This window comes from Lissotriton helveticus, chromosome 3_1, assembly GCF_964261635.1.
Source record: "Lissotriton helveticus chromosome 3_1, aLisHel1.1, whole genome shotgun sequence".
Lineage (NCBI taxonomy): Eukaryota > Metazoa > Chordata > Amphibia > Caudata > Salamandridae > Lissotriton > Lissotriton helveticus.
This window is the reverse complement of record NC_136061.1, coordinates 6,231,941-6,249,951: the sequence shown is the minus strand read 5'-3', so window position 1 is coordinate 6,249,951 and position 18,011 is coordinate 6,231,941.

Genomic DNA, 18,011 nt, shown 5'->3' with positions numbered 1-18,011 from the left:
AGTGAAATAACTAATTAGGGCGGTTGGGGTGCTGTAGAGAATGATAACCTTGGCAGTGGATGTCCTGATGGCATCCATGACAGTGTGCAAGTTCACCGCGTCAGTGACAGTAATATAAGAGGGAATCATATAGGAAAACTCGATGCAGCCTCCAGCCTGGCCAACCACCGCCCGCAGTTCCCTCAGAGCTCTCTCCCCACCATCATCATCAGTGGTCAGAAGACCCACCCACGTCCAGCCAAAATATTCTAACAAGTGAGCAATTCCAACGTAGAAGGAGAGCTCATTTGGAGAAATCCGGTAAAAGGTTGGGAATCTTGTTCTGTCACTGAGTAAAGGGGTCTGAGCGCCATCGCTGATCTGCAAGGAAGAAAGGAGTGAAATAAGCATTACATAAAATCTGGCAACATCCTAAGAAAGAGGCAGTGAATACCACAAATATTCAACTCTAAAGGCACCAGCAAACGTATCATGAGTTTGAGCCATTTGCAGCTCTCATACTCAGTGATCTGTGTCAGACATGATAGAAAAAAAAACGCACGCATGTTAAGCGGTAAATTACCGTGATCGCTTCTCACGGTGGGGGTATCATGGGAAAAGGGCGATTAGGCTCCAAACCCTATATATAGAACCTCTTCACCAACACTCAGGTTCCCTTCACCCGTACGGAGACTGATTTTGGCGGACTACGGTGAGTGTTCCTCCTGGAGCTGCACGCCATTTCTTTTTTTTTTTTTTTAATTCTTTTTATTAGGTTTCAAAAACCAAATAAAGTACAACCATTCGCAAATGGAAATACAGCATAAACCAGTACATTTCTGCATTCATCGTCCCATCTTGTATGAAATACATAAACAGAACAAGAAAAAATCGTTATTGTCAGTACAGTTTAGGTATAAGCGTTGTACCCTAGTAGCCATGTCAGGTTGTTTTTGCTCCCACAACGTAACACCTAGCATATTCAAATTCACAGTGTGTCGGTGACATCATTGTCTTGCAAATAAGATTTTAAATAAATCCAATAGTCTTTTGGTCGAGATCTGACCGGTAATTCCTCCTCGTACATCTGCAGTTTAGTTTTACAGTATGCCAAGTCCTGTAGCCATTGTCTCACATTTGGAACCCTCGTACTTCCCCAACATAGTGACACTTGCCTTTTGGCCAGAAGCAGTGACACAGCACAGAACTTACGCCTCCCCGCCTTGATCGCGGGCAGAAGACCAGTATGCACACCTTTATAGTAAATTCGACCTCTACCATTTTCTGAAGTACCGTAACAACTTTTCCCCAGAATTCCTGTATTTTTGGACATAACCATGCTAGATGTACAAAGTCTGCATCCTGTTCCCCAGAGCGTTTACACCCTGCATCATCTCGTAACCCGAATCTATGAAGGCGTGACGGTGTGTGGTATGTTTGATGTAGATACTTTAGATGAAGGATGCGTAAGTTACCATTAGGAGTGAGCAATCTAATTAGCGGCAGGACGCGTACCATTCTTTCTCGGATAGCGGGTCTGGTAACGCCTCATTCCAGCGAGCCCACGCTTTAATGGAAGTGAACGGTATCTCACTCTGGGCTTTTTTATACAGATGTGAAACTGGATGTGACGTGTTGGGGTGATGTAATGATATCTTGTAGTATCTCTAGGCAAGGAGGTTCCGCTGGGCAGTTGGGGTAAAGATCGCAAACGGCTCGTTGCAATCTATAGTAGGTGAAGCAAAATAGTGTGGTTTGATTGCTAATGTAGGACAGATCGTCTATGTGTCTGAAGGTACCTTCACAATAAAGATCTCCAAACGTGTCTATGCCTGCTTGGTGCAGTAGATCCATAAACACTTGTTCAGCAGTGACCGAGATCTGGGGGTGAGGGTGCAGATACAGCGCTGGTGCGTAAAGTGGCGATTTGTGTGTTAACCTGGCCAGTGACTCCCAGGCGGCAGTAGTGGTATCAATCGAGTTAATATCCTCTGAATGTAGTGGCGGGCGTTTATGCGTAATGATAGCCGTTAGCGGAATCAGAGAGGCGTCCCCCTCCTCGACCGCTGTATGTGTCAAATAAGGGACCTTGTGGTACCAGTATGTTGCATACTGCTCCTGTGCACAGAGGTAGTACAGATAGAAGTCTGGGACACAAAGACCGCCTTTTTCATAAGGTAACGTCAGCGTGCGTAGGTCCATGCGTGCCTGCTTCCCGGCTCAGATGAGTTTTAGAACCAGTGATGTTATGTTTTTGAACACTGCCTTCGGGGGCGTTATCGGTATATTGTTCAAAAGATACAGTAGTTTGGGGAGGATATTCATTTTAACAATGGCAATGCGATCCGCCAATGATAATGGCAATTGTATCCACCTGTCAATCTTCACTGCTATTTTATCCAATACCTTACCATAATTGGGCCGGACAACCTCCTCAGGGTCTCTACTGTACCACACTCCCAAATATCTAACAGAGTCGGTTTGCCAATCAAGTGGGAAGTCTGTGTCGTGGCGTGTCGTGGTATCTGTGAGCGGGATTATGGAGGATTTGTCCCAATTAATCTGTAGGCCCGAGTGTCTGCCGAATTTAATGTATTCACTGAGTAAGGGATTCATGTTCTGTTCAGGGTCTCTAATGTATAAAAGTATGTCATCTGCGTACATGGAAATATGCAATTGCCTGCCAGGGAAATAAGGCGCTGAATGATTGTGCGTCTGCCTAATGATACATGCAAGTGGCTCCAGCGCAAGGGCGAATAATAAGGGAGATAAAGGGCACCCTTGCCTAGTGCCGCGTTCGATGAGGAAGGAGTCAGAAACGTAGCCATTTACACGGACCCTGGCCATTGGATTAGTTTAGAGGAGAGTTACCCATGAGATGAACCTAGAGGGGAAGCCCATACGTTGGAGCATTGTGAGTAAATAGGACCATTCGATTGAGCCGAAAGCCTTGGCGGCGTCTAGCATGACCGCCACTGCTTTAGTGTTGGGTGTTAAATAATGGGAGACAGCAAACAGTGTCCTGGTGTTATGAGACATTGCCCTTGTGGGTATGAACCCAGCCTGGTCTGGCAGAATAAGGTTAGTCATTAGGGGTTGTAATCTGACCGCTAGTAGCTTGGCAAGTATTTTGGAGTCGACATTGAGTAAGGATAGAGGTCGATAGGTCTCACAGAGATCCGGGTCTTTATTAGGCTTTAAGAGTGTTATCAGCATGGCTTTGCGCAACGACGGGGGTAATGTACCCTTATCAAAGGCATTGCCATACATGGCGACTAAATGTGGAGCCAGCATGTCTACGTATATCTTGTAAAACTCACAGGTATACCCAGCAAGGCCAGATGCTTTGCCGTTTGGGAGGGACATGATGATATCTGTTACCTCCTCTACTGTAATGGGCAAGGCTAGGTATTAGCGCTGCTGATCGGAAAGCCGAGCAATAGCGATATCACACAGATATTCGAAAGTTTCTTCGTGGACGGTGTGTGTTTGGATTCATACAGTGCGCCATAGTTGTCCACAAAGCATCGGAGTATGTCCTCTGGTTTAGTCAGTATCGTGCCCCCATCATCCCGTATTTGTGTGATAAATTGTTGTTTCCTCCCTTCACAGATTTTCAGTGCAAGTACTCTACCGGGCCTGCCGCTCTCCCCAAATTGTCTAGCTAGAGGTCGTTTAGTGATATATTTTAATTCATCAGAGGCATGCATCTGATATTCGGTGTATGCCTGCCGAAGATAACCTAGGATAGAATGTTCTGCGTCCATTCATATTCCCTCTCAAGTGTCCTCATTCTGGCTTCGCATTTCGTGATCTGGTGCCTAATATCCTTCAGTATTCCAACTGTAGTGCTAATACAAACCCCACATAGAGTCACCTTAAACGCTTCCCAAAGTATACCTGGGTCATCCACTGAGTCGACATTCAATTGGAAGTATTCTTTGATTGCGGTGGCCACTGTGTCTGCTTATAGAGGGTCTAGGAGTGCCTTAGCGTTGAACCTCCAGCTAAAAGGTGGTGGTGTGTAATGTGGTATCTGTAATTGCAGTGTGATTGGGTTATGGTCAGAGACCGTCCTCGGTAGTGTCGTTAGTGTTTTCGTCCATAATAGAACATCATCAGACCACAACCAATAGTCTATCCTAGACCAACTGCCGTGTGTCACATTAACATGAGTAGTTAAAGTTTCTACTGGGTTCCTAACTCCCCAGATGTCCTTGAGGGGAATGTTTTCCATTATGTCCCATAGTTTCCCTCTAGCACGCCTGTGTGGCTCAATGGAGGCCTCAGATCGATTTAGTGTGTCGTCTAATGCCATGTTAAAGTCCCCCCCCATACAATGTTCGTTCCTCCAAATTCTAGCATATGGTGCCAGATTTCTTGATAAAAGTCGGGGGAATCTATGCTCGGGCCGTACACATTTACCAATCTCAGATCACCAGAAACTATTACATATCTCCCATTGGGATCTAGGATGGATCTGTTTATTTTGTAGTTAGTGCCTTTCCTGACCAATGTCATTAACCCTCTGGAGTAAGAAGAGTATGTTGAGGAGTGACAAGATTCAGCCCATTTAGCACCAATTTTCCTGCACATCGTAGGGGCTATATGAGTTTATTGTAACAGGGCGATGTCTATGTGGTGTTTGTCAAACCTTGCAAAAATCTGTCTGTTTTTTTTGGAATTGGTGATGCCACGTACATTCCAAGACATTAGGGTTAAATTGCCAGTGTTAGCCATATCTGTGGGGGTGTGGGTAATAGAAGTGTGACATCTGTAACAGAGGGGCAATTAACCTAGTACATTTCACTGACAATTTGGGTAAAGAGATATACTGTACTGGATACTGAAGTAGGGAGCTAGCAATGCATCTTAAATGCCCTGGTGATGTAAGTTGAACAATACCCCAACTGTCCCAAAACCCACCCACATCAGCACCCCAACTGTGCCGAAGCCATACTCCCCAATTAACTTCTTCGATAACCATAACTTTGTGGGGAACTCCCATTTGGAGGACCGCCGGGGAAGCACATACATCACCCTACCAAAAGGGCGGGGGCAGATCACGTATAACAATGCAAATAGTAGGTTTAAAGGTGAGTGAATCAACCAGCAATACACAAGTGAAACAAATCCCGCTCCAACCCCTCCAGCAGAAGATGTCGAATATGTCTACATGGAAGGCAACTCGTGATAGTCTCGGTAGTTCTTCCTGCCATATATGCTCCGGAATGACCCCATGTTCACCCTCACATTATAATCATATATGGACCGCAATGTACACAGAAAGGGCGGTGTGGTCCAACACATAATTAGTGCAGTGGCATGAACTGTTCATGCAGGGATAAGTCATTTACCAGCAAACGTCGAACGTACATAATACTGCATGACTGTTACCTCGAAGCTAAGGCGAGGGGAGACCTCTATCCGGGACGCAGCATATCACAATTCGTCGACATCTTACCGTAAATCAGAGTCCTGTTGCCTCTCCCTGCCATTTGTCTTTTTACCCTTGGACGTGATTCTTTTAATGAAATCCATTGCGGCTTTAGGTGTTGTTAGAAAGACTGGTTTCTCTTCCCAGGTAACTGTGAGTCGTGCTGGGTAAAGCATGGTGTAGGGTATTTTCATTTCACGAAGTTTGGTCTTGGCAGTCACGAATTCCCTCCTCGCTTGTTGAACGGCATATGTGTAGTCCGGATAGAAGTCCAGTTTATTTCCTTGGTGCGTGATATCGCCTTTTTCCCCGCGCAAGTCGCAATATGGTGTCTCTGTCCCTGTAATTTAGGACACGCGCAACTATCGGTCTGGGAGCTGCGCCCACCGGAGGTTTTGGCGCTAGCGATCTGTGTGCACGTTCAATAATAAAAATGGGTGACATGGCATCTGCACCAAAGATGTCTTTGCATAGTTGTTCGACGTACGTCTCCATACGTCCTGTGTTGGTAGTCTCCGGCAGGCCTGCGATGCGTATGTTGTTTCTACGGGAACACGCTTCCAACTCCTCCGCCTTCGCCTTGATAACTTCTAGTACCTTCTCCATGCCAGTGCAGCTGGTAGTGTTGGAACGGGCGTCATCTTCCACTGTGGAGATTCGTTTCTCTGCCTCGTCCAGCCTCTCCCCATGCTTCTCAACCGTGGCAGACATCTGATCCATGCGTCCCGTTAAGCCGTCTAGCTTTCCATTAATCTCCTGCAGATTGGTTTTTATGGCTTTGAGGATGTCCACCATATTACATTCCTCCGAGCCCCCTGCAGCTGTGTCCCCATCTAGAGATTCGGGTTGGCCTTTAGAGGTTTTACGCGTTTCAAAGTTTATTTTTGTCTGTTGTCTGTCCGGCTTGCCCGTGGTTGCAGGCGGTGGACTAGTGAGACAAACGTTGTCTTCGCGCAAGTGAAGCGAGTCGTTAGTATTGCAGGCCGACTGCCCACTGCTCACTGACCGGTGTCTCCCGATGTATGTTGGAGAGGTTGGTTTTGGCGCAATGGACAGAAGATCAGTAATCGAAGTTTAGGCGCTTTCTGAGGTCCGCATCTAGTCCCATGAGGTTTGGTCGCAGGGTTTGTGTGCTTTAATTGTCCACAGTTTCATCATTCATGTAGGTGTGTAGGGGCTCGCTTCGTAGCAGTTTCGTTATTTATGGGTGCTGCCATCTTGTATACGCCGTGGATGGCATAGTGAATATATGCGCAGGTGATGGTCACAATGCCCCCCAATTGTCTATTTCATGCCCATCCACTTCAGCAGTGTAGCGTTAATGGAGCCGGTAGCGGACATTTAGAGTGTCAGTTGAAGTGTCAGCGTTTGTGGCTGGTACCTAGCATTAGCGCGATCATGGGTCTGTGGGCGCTGCCATTTTGCACACCAGAAATACTTTTGCGCATCAGAAATACAAAAAACCTTCAGTCCGACCCTCAACCGTTGCCGTGCTAAGATTCACGGCATGCAGACGGCTCACCTCACATCCCGGTCTTCCGTTTATAATCGGCCAAGGCGCTCTCTTCTCTACTTGGCATGTCGCGGGTGGCGGAGCCTCAGGGTTCGGGCGCGCATCCTGCTGCCATGTTGCTGTGGGGCCGCGGCCGCCTTCCGAGGGCGACTAGTCTCTGGGGACAGCTTGTGGGGACTGTCCAAGCCTGGTCATTGATGCAGCAGATGTTCGCATGGACTGCCGGTGTGTGTGAGCATGTTCGGCTTGCGTTAAAGTAACCTAAATCGCCAGGTTTGGATCTGCCCGGCGGAGCCACTCGTTCAGGCAGCCATCCCGCTGCGCGCCCCCTAGCGCCTCCCAGCTGCACGCCATTGCTAAACTTTGTTAGGCTAGACCTTTAAGTAGCTAATACCCCCCTCGTTGCATTCTAGGCCGTCCATCCCTCCAGGGAGGAACTTTGGATTTATTTTGACGGTAATGCCACCTGTGTTGGTTACCCGCTGTTGTTGTGTTTTCATACGCTAGAAGGAATTGAATGTTCACCCGTTGGGTCCTGTCATGTTGTTTTTTTATTATTTCCACAGATTGTAATCACTGGGTTTTATTACCCGACACACGGTCAACAATCTTTTAATATTGAAGGGACTCTTGATTAACTAGCCCTTTCTGAGTAAGTTCTCCACTGATTCTGCCTTTGTATTGCTTACAGGTCATTCCCAACATGGTCTTGTAAGGCCCTGTTGACATGCACCATTTAATTTGTATTGCAGGTGCTATTCTGTTCGGTCTCTGTCGTTTTTGGAGCCTACTCACCCTTTTCCCATGATACCCCAACCGTGATGAGCGATCACAGTAATTTAACGTTTGATATGCATGCGTTTTTATTTCTGTCATGTCTGACACAGATCACTGAGTCCCTTCTTTTAATCGTAGGTGCCCCCTCAACATCCCCCTGTCCTGAGGAAGAACCCTAGTAAGGTTTACAGATACCTACTCACTCTCGTGGCCGAAATGTCAACATATCTTTAACCTGCAAGCTCTTTCATCAGTAATTCACGACTGTGACTGTTTTGTAGCATGGCTTTGTAATTTATTAAGACTGTTTCGATGTTTTTGGCTCAAATTAGAGCTGTCCATTGAATTTTGATAAGGACCACACGTTTTGTGTTTTACTCCTGTCCTATACCTACCTTTTCCCTTTCACACCAACCACAAAAAACGTTTTCTTTCAACACTCCCCTCTCCCTTTGGGGCACTGATTTTTCATAAATATTTCAAATGCATCGTTTGTTTGTCTTGATTAAATAACAATAGAACTCTATTTTACTGCATTCGTCTACTATATATGTTTTTTGAGTCTAACTTTAAGTTCTGTTTATATCAAACAATTTTGTACTGGGACCATTTCCATATTGTAGTACTATACATCCAGGTCCCAAGGACTTTAATTGGGTTTACCCTTATGGTAATGCTCATTAAAAACCACAACAGACTCTGCCGAAGAAAAACTATTACAAAGTCATAACATGTTTAACAATTTAGGTCCAGACGTAGAGTTCGTGTGACGTGTTACTCTGTTACAAACATGATTTGTATCCTGTCTGCGGTAATACAGTGCATTATATCCAATAACAAATTTGTGATGGAGTAACCCATCTACTGGACTCTAAAGGCATCATTTTGATGGTAGACAAACTTTGGGCCCAACAGCACACCGCTAATAAGGCGGGTGGAGAAGTGCTTGCGATGGCGGTGAAATGGCCATCGTAATCAGCCCATCAAGTCAGGCCCTTTGTCCATACGACTCTACCATTCACACAAACCATCAAATATATTTAGCTTTTGTCAATGTATGCAATAAGGTCATTCCCTGTAACTACTAATCGGATCTCATTATGTAATGTGTATACTTGTAAAGCGCACTGTTGCCAGTCGGGGTCCTGGCGCTGTATACCACTGGGGAACCCGTCCTGGCTTTCCCCGTGGGATGGTCCCTGCTGGGAATCCCCAAGGTGGAGCCAGGCATCCCTGGCGTTGATGGGGCCGTTGTGGAGATTAGGCAAGCTAATGCCCAGAGTTGCCGAGTGGGACCCCGGGTTAGAGTAGGCACCGAGGCGAGAATTATCGAGTCCGCTGACCCTGGTCCATGACCCTGCCGCGTCGGGAATCGAACCCTGGTCCCGGGCCGTCTTCTGCTTCCGGGTCTGCCGCCTCTAACCAGTGAGCCACACCACTCCACTCTATGATTAAAAACATTTCAGATATAGTTGTCATTGTATTTGTTAGTAGGAACCTATTTATAAATACTAAGAATTTGTATGCGTAAAAGCCATACTACGTTGACATGCACTACACCCAAAGACCTTACTTTTCCACAATCTATACTTTATTTTATGACTCAACTAAAAAATCTGGAGCTAGTGGGCTTTGCAGGAATTAACTTGTTCGTTCAGCTTTTGCAACCAGCTACAAGGGGGAGCATCCGGCTGCTTTCATCACCTCCTTGACTGTAAATCTAATGGCCCATTCAGTGTTGACCTCACTCCATTGAATTGATAGTTAACAGGTGGATCACAATGAATATGTAACCTTTTTTAATACTAGCTAAACTTCCCCTCTTTAAGGCCTAATTCTGATGCGGTTTGGAAAGCTTCCAGACCGAACAAGTTTGTGAATGGTTTCTGACCGAATCGGATTGGGAGAGTTCAACCAAACGAGTACGAAGCATCCGGAGTTTTCCAGATACGATTTGGGGCGCGAATACGATGCGTTTAGGAAGGCCTCCTAATGGCATTTACTCTGTCCGAACCGGATTGTGAACGTGCATTTTCAACCTAATCAGAAAGGTTTCCAACAGTCAGATTACGATGTGAGTTAGGCGTTGAGAATATCCTAATCCGAACCCGACGGCATTTGGACTGACCGAGCACTACGGAGCAGACTTGCACGTCTCTATGGGCCGTGTTTCTGAACGACCGATTAAGATGTTGGATTCGGACAGCCTTTCTGAATTGTGCTGTCCTACTCAAATAAGCAGTTGCCATCAGACGTTGAGGCCCTGTAGCAGGCTCCCCTGCCCCAGAGCCTTCTAAATCAGGCCTGTGTTGGTACCCATAGGTCCCCCCTTACCAGTAATACACAGTGTGGCAGGCACCAGGGGATGCCCTTTACATGTTGCCCGATCTACCCCAGCTACCCCTTTCTTCAATGGGAGCCTATACATTTGGTCGGAACATAGGGTCCCACTGAAGCCAATAGGAGTTCGACCCAATCGTATCTGGAAGCATCTGGATGCATGGTAATCAAACAGTCAGACTCTCCTGATCCGAGTCGGTCGGAAACCATTCCAAACTGATTCAGTGGTAATGCTTTCATTATAGCAGCATAATCGGGCCCTTGGTTGGACTTCCATTGACTTAAATGGAAGCCTTTTTTCCAACCGAATACATAGGCTCCCATTGAAGAAAGGGGTGGCTGTGGAAAATCGGGCAAATAAATCAATACAACAGGGGCCCCCCTGAACAGAATATAGGGCAGACTACAGGGGAATATAACACTACTACATAAGAAATAGTCAACCCTATCAGTATAGAACAATGGCCATTAAAGGGTCCTTAATTTTGAACAAGCAACATCAAGCTCACCAGCATGCGACGTGTAGGCCACAGGATAGAAACAACTCCAAATAGAAAGTGTAAAACAATCTTTATTTTCTTTTTTCTATTTTCAAAGTACACATAAAGTCAACATATTTGACACTGTGATTCATAAATTAATTAGTTCATTTCAACAGTTCATAGAACAATAAATACATTTCATATAAAACCCCACATCAACCTCTCATCATACACATTCATCTTCTCATCCACACACTCACAAGCAACCACTTCAACATAGGACACTATGTGCACAATCCTCAGCGTAATCCCCAGAGTGACACATGAATAGGATCCTGCGGAGTCTTCTCAGCAAATAGCCAAAGAGTCCAGATCGATGTGGCAGGACCCCAGTACGTAACGCCAACGCGCAATTCGGTGCTAGGCCAAGTTCTATGGCCACACCTTCATCAGGGCTCTCACGCAGAGGGAGTGGGGAAAGCACAACACATAAGAACCACACCCGTGACCAATCTATGTCCTGGGTTTAGTGGTCAAGGATATTCTCAGTTGTCTCGAGGCTCAAAGTCATGGGCCCAGGGGAGACAGCTCCAGGGGAGGCAATCATCAAATATTCGATCGGATTCCGTTGCGAGATTCTTTCACGAAGAACAGGTTTCTTCGTTTCGGAGGAGTTACCGCTTCCTGCACCTGCACAGCAAAAGATGGCTGTTAAACAATGGAAACACCATTTTGCACAATTCCTGGCACTCGGTAAGGATAGTCAGTTAAGGAGTCCGTGCATGGCTGCAGATCCTGGATATTCTCAAATTGAAGTAATGTAGAAGTGACTTCCTTATCGTATCGAGTCCTGGCCAGTCGTGGAGGCTTCCAACCGGGACATAGATTGGTCACGGGTGTGGAAATGTATTTATTGTTCTATGTACTGTTGAAATGAACTAATTAATTTATGAATTACAGTGTCAAATATGTTGACTGTATGTGTACTTTGAAAATAGAAAAAAGAAAATAAAGATTTTGTACACTTTCTATTTGAAGTTGTATCTATCCTGTGGCCTACACGTCGCATGCTGGTGAGCTTAATGTTGCTTGTTTAAAATTACGGACCCTTTAATGGCCATTGTTCTATACTGATAGGGTTGACTATTTCTTATGTAGTAGTGTGGAAAATCGGGCATCCGGTGGCAGGCAGCCCCTGGTGCCTGCCACACTGTGCATGACTGGTAAGGGAGGACCCATGGGTACCCCCACAGGCCCGATTGGGAAGACTCCGGGCGCAGGGGGCCCACTATGGGTCACAAGTCTGATTTCAACTGCTGAATCGAGTCAGACGGCATGATTTGGAAAGGCTGTCCAAATCCAGGATCATACTCGGTCGTTCAGAAACGTGGCCCGTAGAGACGTACGATTGTGCTCCGTACGGCTTGGTCATTCCAAATGCCATTGTGTTCGGATTGGGATATTCCTAATGCCTAACTCGCATCGTACTCGGTCACTCTGAAACCTTTCTGAGTCAGTCAGAAAGACACATTCCCGATCCGCTTTGGTTGGAGCAAATGCCGTTAAGAGGCCTTCCTAACCACATCGGAATAAGGCCTTAGTGTTCAGTTTAGTAAGAAATGTGTTCTGATGTGTGTCCTTGCCATATGAGTCACACTGTGTTGTGAGACAACCCATGTACTTTACTGACATTGCCAATCTTACTGTGGCAAATGCCCTTGCCATAAAGGCCATTGCATGAGTAAGGTTGACATGTGTACCATTCTATGGGCACCAAAGAGCATTGCTCCCCAGCATACAAAGTACTGACATGGCCATACCTAGAGGTGCCATGGGGTTACAACTGCATTGTACAACAATTGCTTTGCCTTTGTAATAAGGGCCCGGTACATCTGATATGGTAGATAATAGGCATGTGTGTGCTCATTCTAAGCTGCAAGGTGATTTTAGGGCGTAGGGGCTGCTAACGTAGAAGTTGTAGAAATAATATTGTTTCATGATGTTTGTACCTGTTCCTAGTCAACGTTTGATGAACAGTCATCTTATTTCTCAAACAGACCACATGACCCCAGAGCAGCTGAGGAAGCAAAACATAAGAACGGATCGATACCACCGCCGGAGCAACTGAGTTACAGAGGCACACAGGGTCATGAGGAGGCGTTATGAGAAGAAGAAGGCAATGGGCAAGTGGCCAGGCTTTAAACTGATTCAGTAAAGGGGGTGGTGATGAACAGAGTGTCTGAATTAAGCAGACCACTCTTACCCAGTCCAAAGATCAGGGCTTGATCCATCACCGTTATTTAGCTCACTGCCCCATCCCAGCTCAGAACCTGGTTATATGCAAATTAGTCTGTCCCTGGCCCAGTGCATCATGGGAACAGGGCAGACCAAACTACCAAGCCAATTCTTCACCAGAAAGGAGACAAGCTTCCGGGGACCGGTTTCTGCCATTTCAGGCGTCGTCGGCCCGGCTTGCTTGAATCCTGATGGAGCAGTGAGCAAGGGACTTGTTTCCTTCCCAGTACAAGAATTGGCTTGGTAGTTTGGTTTGCCCTGTTCCCATCATGCACTGGGACATGATGATGTAGGGATAATAGTTTTTTTTTTAGGGTGGGTTAGAGCAGAGGTCTTCAAAAGTCCAGCAAACTGAGGAGGAAATACATATCATAGAAACGTTCTGTTCAATGGAGTTACAAACTCTGGGAAAGCTGTGCGTTTCTTGCCATTAGAGGTGAGTCAGAGCCGAGGGTCCGGCTCGCATCCGAGAGCCCGTGCAGGTCGAGTATGATGAGGCCTCCGCATAATTCCTGAAGGTGTGTTTCTTTAACCTGTCAAAGATTTGACATTAATAAGGCACACTGTATTCCGCAGTGAAAAGCACTTATTAAAAGTGATACTTTTGTAAAACTGGTCATCAGAACTCACATTTATAAGTGCTTTCCTATGCGACAATAAAAAAAAACTTTTGGTGAAATAAAATATTTGCCTAGGATCACACAATTTGATAAGCGAGGAGCCCATGATTAATCCAGATTTTCTGGTTACATTTTTTGAAAATCAGCGGAAAATGCGTATCTATTTGCCTTTCTATGTTAAGGGTTCATTTTTCTGCAGGTTTTAGATACAGCGTGATCTCGACCAGAGATGGCCTTACATGAGCACCAGTTACATTACACACGGTTACATGATTGTTTATGGGCATGGGGAGATTAGGAGATTCGCCCAGGATCACAGGGTGTTTAGCCGACGCTGAGACTCGCACCTGGATCCCCACTTCCGCATTATACTTTGAACTCCACAAACTTATGGGATTTGTGATGCCATAGAGGAGCACTGTTCAAGTCGATTACATATTCTCCGGCTTTTTGGTGCACATAGTGGGCACAATTCGCAACTAAGTTCTGCATCTGTGACCAACCTCGCTGCAAAATTAAAAATAAATATCTGGGGCCTCATTTATGAGAAATGACGCATCGCTGCGTGAAAGCAGCGATGTGTCACTTCTCAGTGCGCACTCTTTGCGACATTCCTGATGCGTCATATTTAATGTATGACGCATCAGGTCGCAAGGAGTTACAGATACATCAGTATTTCAGACGTATCTGTAAGCGCAAAAGTAACGCATTGCTGGAGTGCGCAACTCCAGCAATGCGTCCTTTCACATGGGGCAAGCCCCATGTGAAAGGGCCTGCGTCAGTCTTACGCCTGCTGTGAGGCAGGCGCAAGATTTTGAGGCAACGGCGTCCTAAAAGTGACGCAGTGATATCTCATAAATCTCATATTGCATTTTTTACGCCACTGGTGCATCACAAAAAAGTGACGCACCGGCGGCGTAAAAGTGACGCAGAGCCTCATAAATGAGGCCCCTGTTGTTTAAGTCGAAATCTTTGTTTCATATCTTGAGAATGCACTGACAACAGGACGACCATGAGAGATGTAACTAATTTTAGACTTTTTGCATTCTGAATTGACCTCTGCAAATAACACTAAACATCTTTCCTACGTACGGCATCCATTTTTATGGACTTGAGTTGCATTTTGCGATGTCCACTTTCATGTGTGTAATCCATCACCTCCCAAATAGTTCCTTTTATCACAACCTCCTGCACCTCTTGTCATCATGCTATCCTTCTAAGCACTATTCCTCTTAAATCTGTCACACAAAGAACTCGTCGGAGACTGAAACATAAACATATTATGGCAAATTAAGAAACTAGGGGCATATTTACAATAAAGTGGCGAAGCATGTCGTGAAACCAATAAGGCTAATGACAAGCTCCGTCACCTTACAAATGCATATTTACAAGAATACGGTGCAGCCCTGCGTTTCCCCCTGCGCTGGGGCTAACTTTAGCTGTCTATCGCCTACGCAGGCGCCCTTGCACCATAGCAGAAGGCTGTCTGCGTTGAGGGTAAGATTGTTTACGTCAGACGTCTTCAAACTGTGGGCGTGCCCCTCTGCGAATATAAGTAAATGAAGAAGTCCTGGAAGTCTGGCGTGTATTTGCCGCATTTCCAGCCAGTACCTCCCTCCCTTTTATCATGACTGCATCATGTTGCTTCGCTAGTGCAATGTTTGTTGATGTACCTCCTCCTCTTTCTTTTGGATGCTTTTTTCCAACTAGTTTTAAAGCATGTGGACTGGGACTTTAAATGTTTTAAGACACTTTCAAGAATGTTTATTGCTCTTTTTACTTTCTTTTGTAGTAAAATATGGGCTTTAGAAGTTACTTTAAGTACCTTTTTTGAGTAGCTTATTTTTTTTCTTTAAATATGGCGAATAGCCAGACTATTCTATTTTTTTATTGAAGGATTGTATTCTTGGCATCGTGCCAAGCTACCTTTTAAAGTGAGCACAGCACTTTCAGTAACTTTTAAAGACGCGCTGTTACAAATGCAGAATATTTGCACCTATTTCTTAAGGGCAGGTTCAATGTTGCCATCTTTCTTTTGCTTGTTTTTATTTTGAAGAGATGCAATGCGCTCTGTCTTATCTTTCTGACAATATCTTTAAAGCTCGCAGCGAGCACATTTACTACCAGCAAAAGAGTGTGTACCTGACTGGAGCGACCAGGACAAGTTAAACTTGTAGAAGAACAATCTTCATAATTGGCTACTGAACTGGGAGGGGTTGCTGGTTTGTGTTTAGGTGGTTCCTTGGCAAATGTACTAGTTGTTTCATAACCTGTATGGTCTGAGGTCTGAGGAAATGCTGTTGAATGAGTTTGCAGGACACAGCTGGTGTTACCTGCTCTTATTCCAGAACCATCAGCCCTGGGGCCCTTGGGGGTGATGCCTTGAGTGGGGCTGAAATTACAGCCTCTTTCACTTCCCGGAATTGTGGGGGAGCAGGTGTGTGGCATCTGAATTACAGGCCTGAATCATTGGGGTGTAGGCTCCATGTTGTGGGAGCTTCTCCAGAGTGTGTTGTGTATGGGTGAGGTCTACAATCTCTGTACAGTTAGAGGATCTATTCACAGTCTCCTCAAGTTCTACCTCTTTGGAGCACTTTGCTTGAACACAGGGTTTGGTATTTTGCAACATAAATCTGAGTATGATTTGCAAGGTTGTTGTGAGCAAGTGAGATCAATTTTTTCCACAATCCCAGAGCCTTTTTGTAATTTTTCGGATGTGTGATACATAGTTTTAATCTCACAATTGTAGGATTTTTGGCTAGACAATGGACCACTGTGGTGTGGTCTTTTTGTTGTTTAGGAATATTCATAAACATTTAAAAAATTACTGCTCCTAATTCAACAGACCCTTCAGAAGCTAAGGATTAAATAAACAGAAAACTGACATGCATGAGTAGTAAAACTAGAGTACCCCTTGTAGTTCATTAAATCCACAATTCATACCCACAGTGTTTAAAAAGCAGAAAAGTAAATCACAAATTCTTTTGACACATCTGTTTACGATTCAAGGACACAGCCTGCTTAAAAACAAGATACTATTTTCAAAAAGGCAGATTTGTTTTAAAAGTTCACCCGTACCCTCCCTTTCCCCTTTTGCCCACGCCTCCCTCCCATCCCCACACCTGTTTTAAAGTGTTGTGATGTAAGTTGTCTTTTTAAGGGACCCCTTGCTTCGGTCTGTCAAGTTTTCCATTTCTTTACAACATAAACCTTTCAATCTCTGTCATGGTTTCTGGCAATCTCTTTTTCATTGTAACTATGATCTTTCAGAGTGATGTGTACTGTTACACGCAGAAAGGGAATATACACAGATATATACGTATTAGAATTGAAACCTAAGCAGAGGGTAGAAAAGGAGAATCTGACTATTAAGTACTTTTATTGTGGGGTCAACTCTTCAATAGTATTACAATTTTCAGATTGGTCAAGAATGTTAAAGAAATCAGCATCAAGAATAGTATCACACGCGCATGTTATGTACTCTGCAAAAATAAAAAATAAGATGGTTAATTGAACACAACCAAATCATGAATGCAAAGGTTGTAAAAGAGACAATGGTTTCTCACACAAGACATTTCGTAATAGTATATAATAGGAGTGGCACTGAGTTTCAACAACTTTTACCCAAAGTGCAGCAGACATTTCAACCTCTGGAGAACCGGGTCTAACAGAACCCAGCGGTGCCAGGGGACACACCTGAAATCTCCGGATTCACCTGTCTCAGAGTTACAGAAACGCGGCAACTTCTTGGTGACGTCAAAGTACAAATGTATTGGCTGCAACCAGTAACAGAGGTCCACGAAGTACAGTGGCTGTATATTCGTAGGAGACTGCTCAAAATTACAAAGTCAGTCAACCCTTTTTATACGAAATATTACGCTTCAGGCAAACATTCCTTCTTTACAGTAAACCAATCCCATGTGTACAATAAAAGCAGTGCATGACAAGCCCACATTTCATTGTCTAGCCCACCATCAAGCATTGCACGACAAGCCCACATTTCATCGTCCAGCCCACCATCAATTACCCGGCAAGACCTAACATTCTTCATCAGATAAATCGGCTGGACCCCTAATAAAAATGGGCACCTCCTCATCGTAAAACAGGTCATAAAGAATGGAGCAGAGACAGGTGTGTGTAAGATTAGACATAGTTGTGTGCAATAAAGGATTTATGGTAGGCTGTGCCTTGATCCTAATCTCTATCGGCCTCTGGCAAAGGAAACGGCCGATCAGGTTTGGCTTCGGGCAGTGGAGTCAGCTTGCCCAGGTCACACAGAAGTCAGCTAAAGGTGTACGTGTCCCAAAGATTCGTTCGGCCTTAGTCATCGGCCTATGTGAGGGCAACCACAAAATGGCTGCCGTACACAAAATGGAACCCGAGGGTACAGAACGGAATCTCTGGTTTCACGGTGATCTCGTCACTCGAACACGACGAAAATACTCGTATATAGTATACTTGTCATTCTCGGTCTGTTGATACCAAAATCGTCATGATTCGACGATGTTTATGACATGGGTCCAGAATCCACGGAACCACAGACCCTCCTTTTGCCCTTACATAGGCAA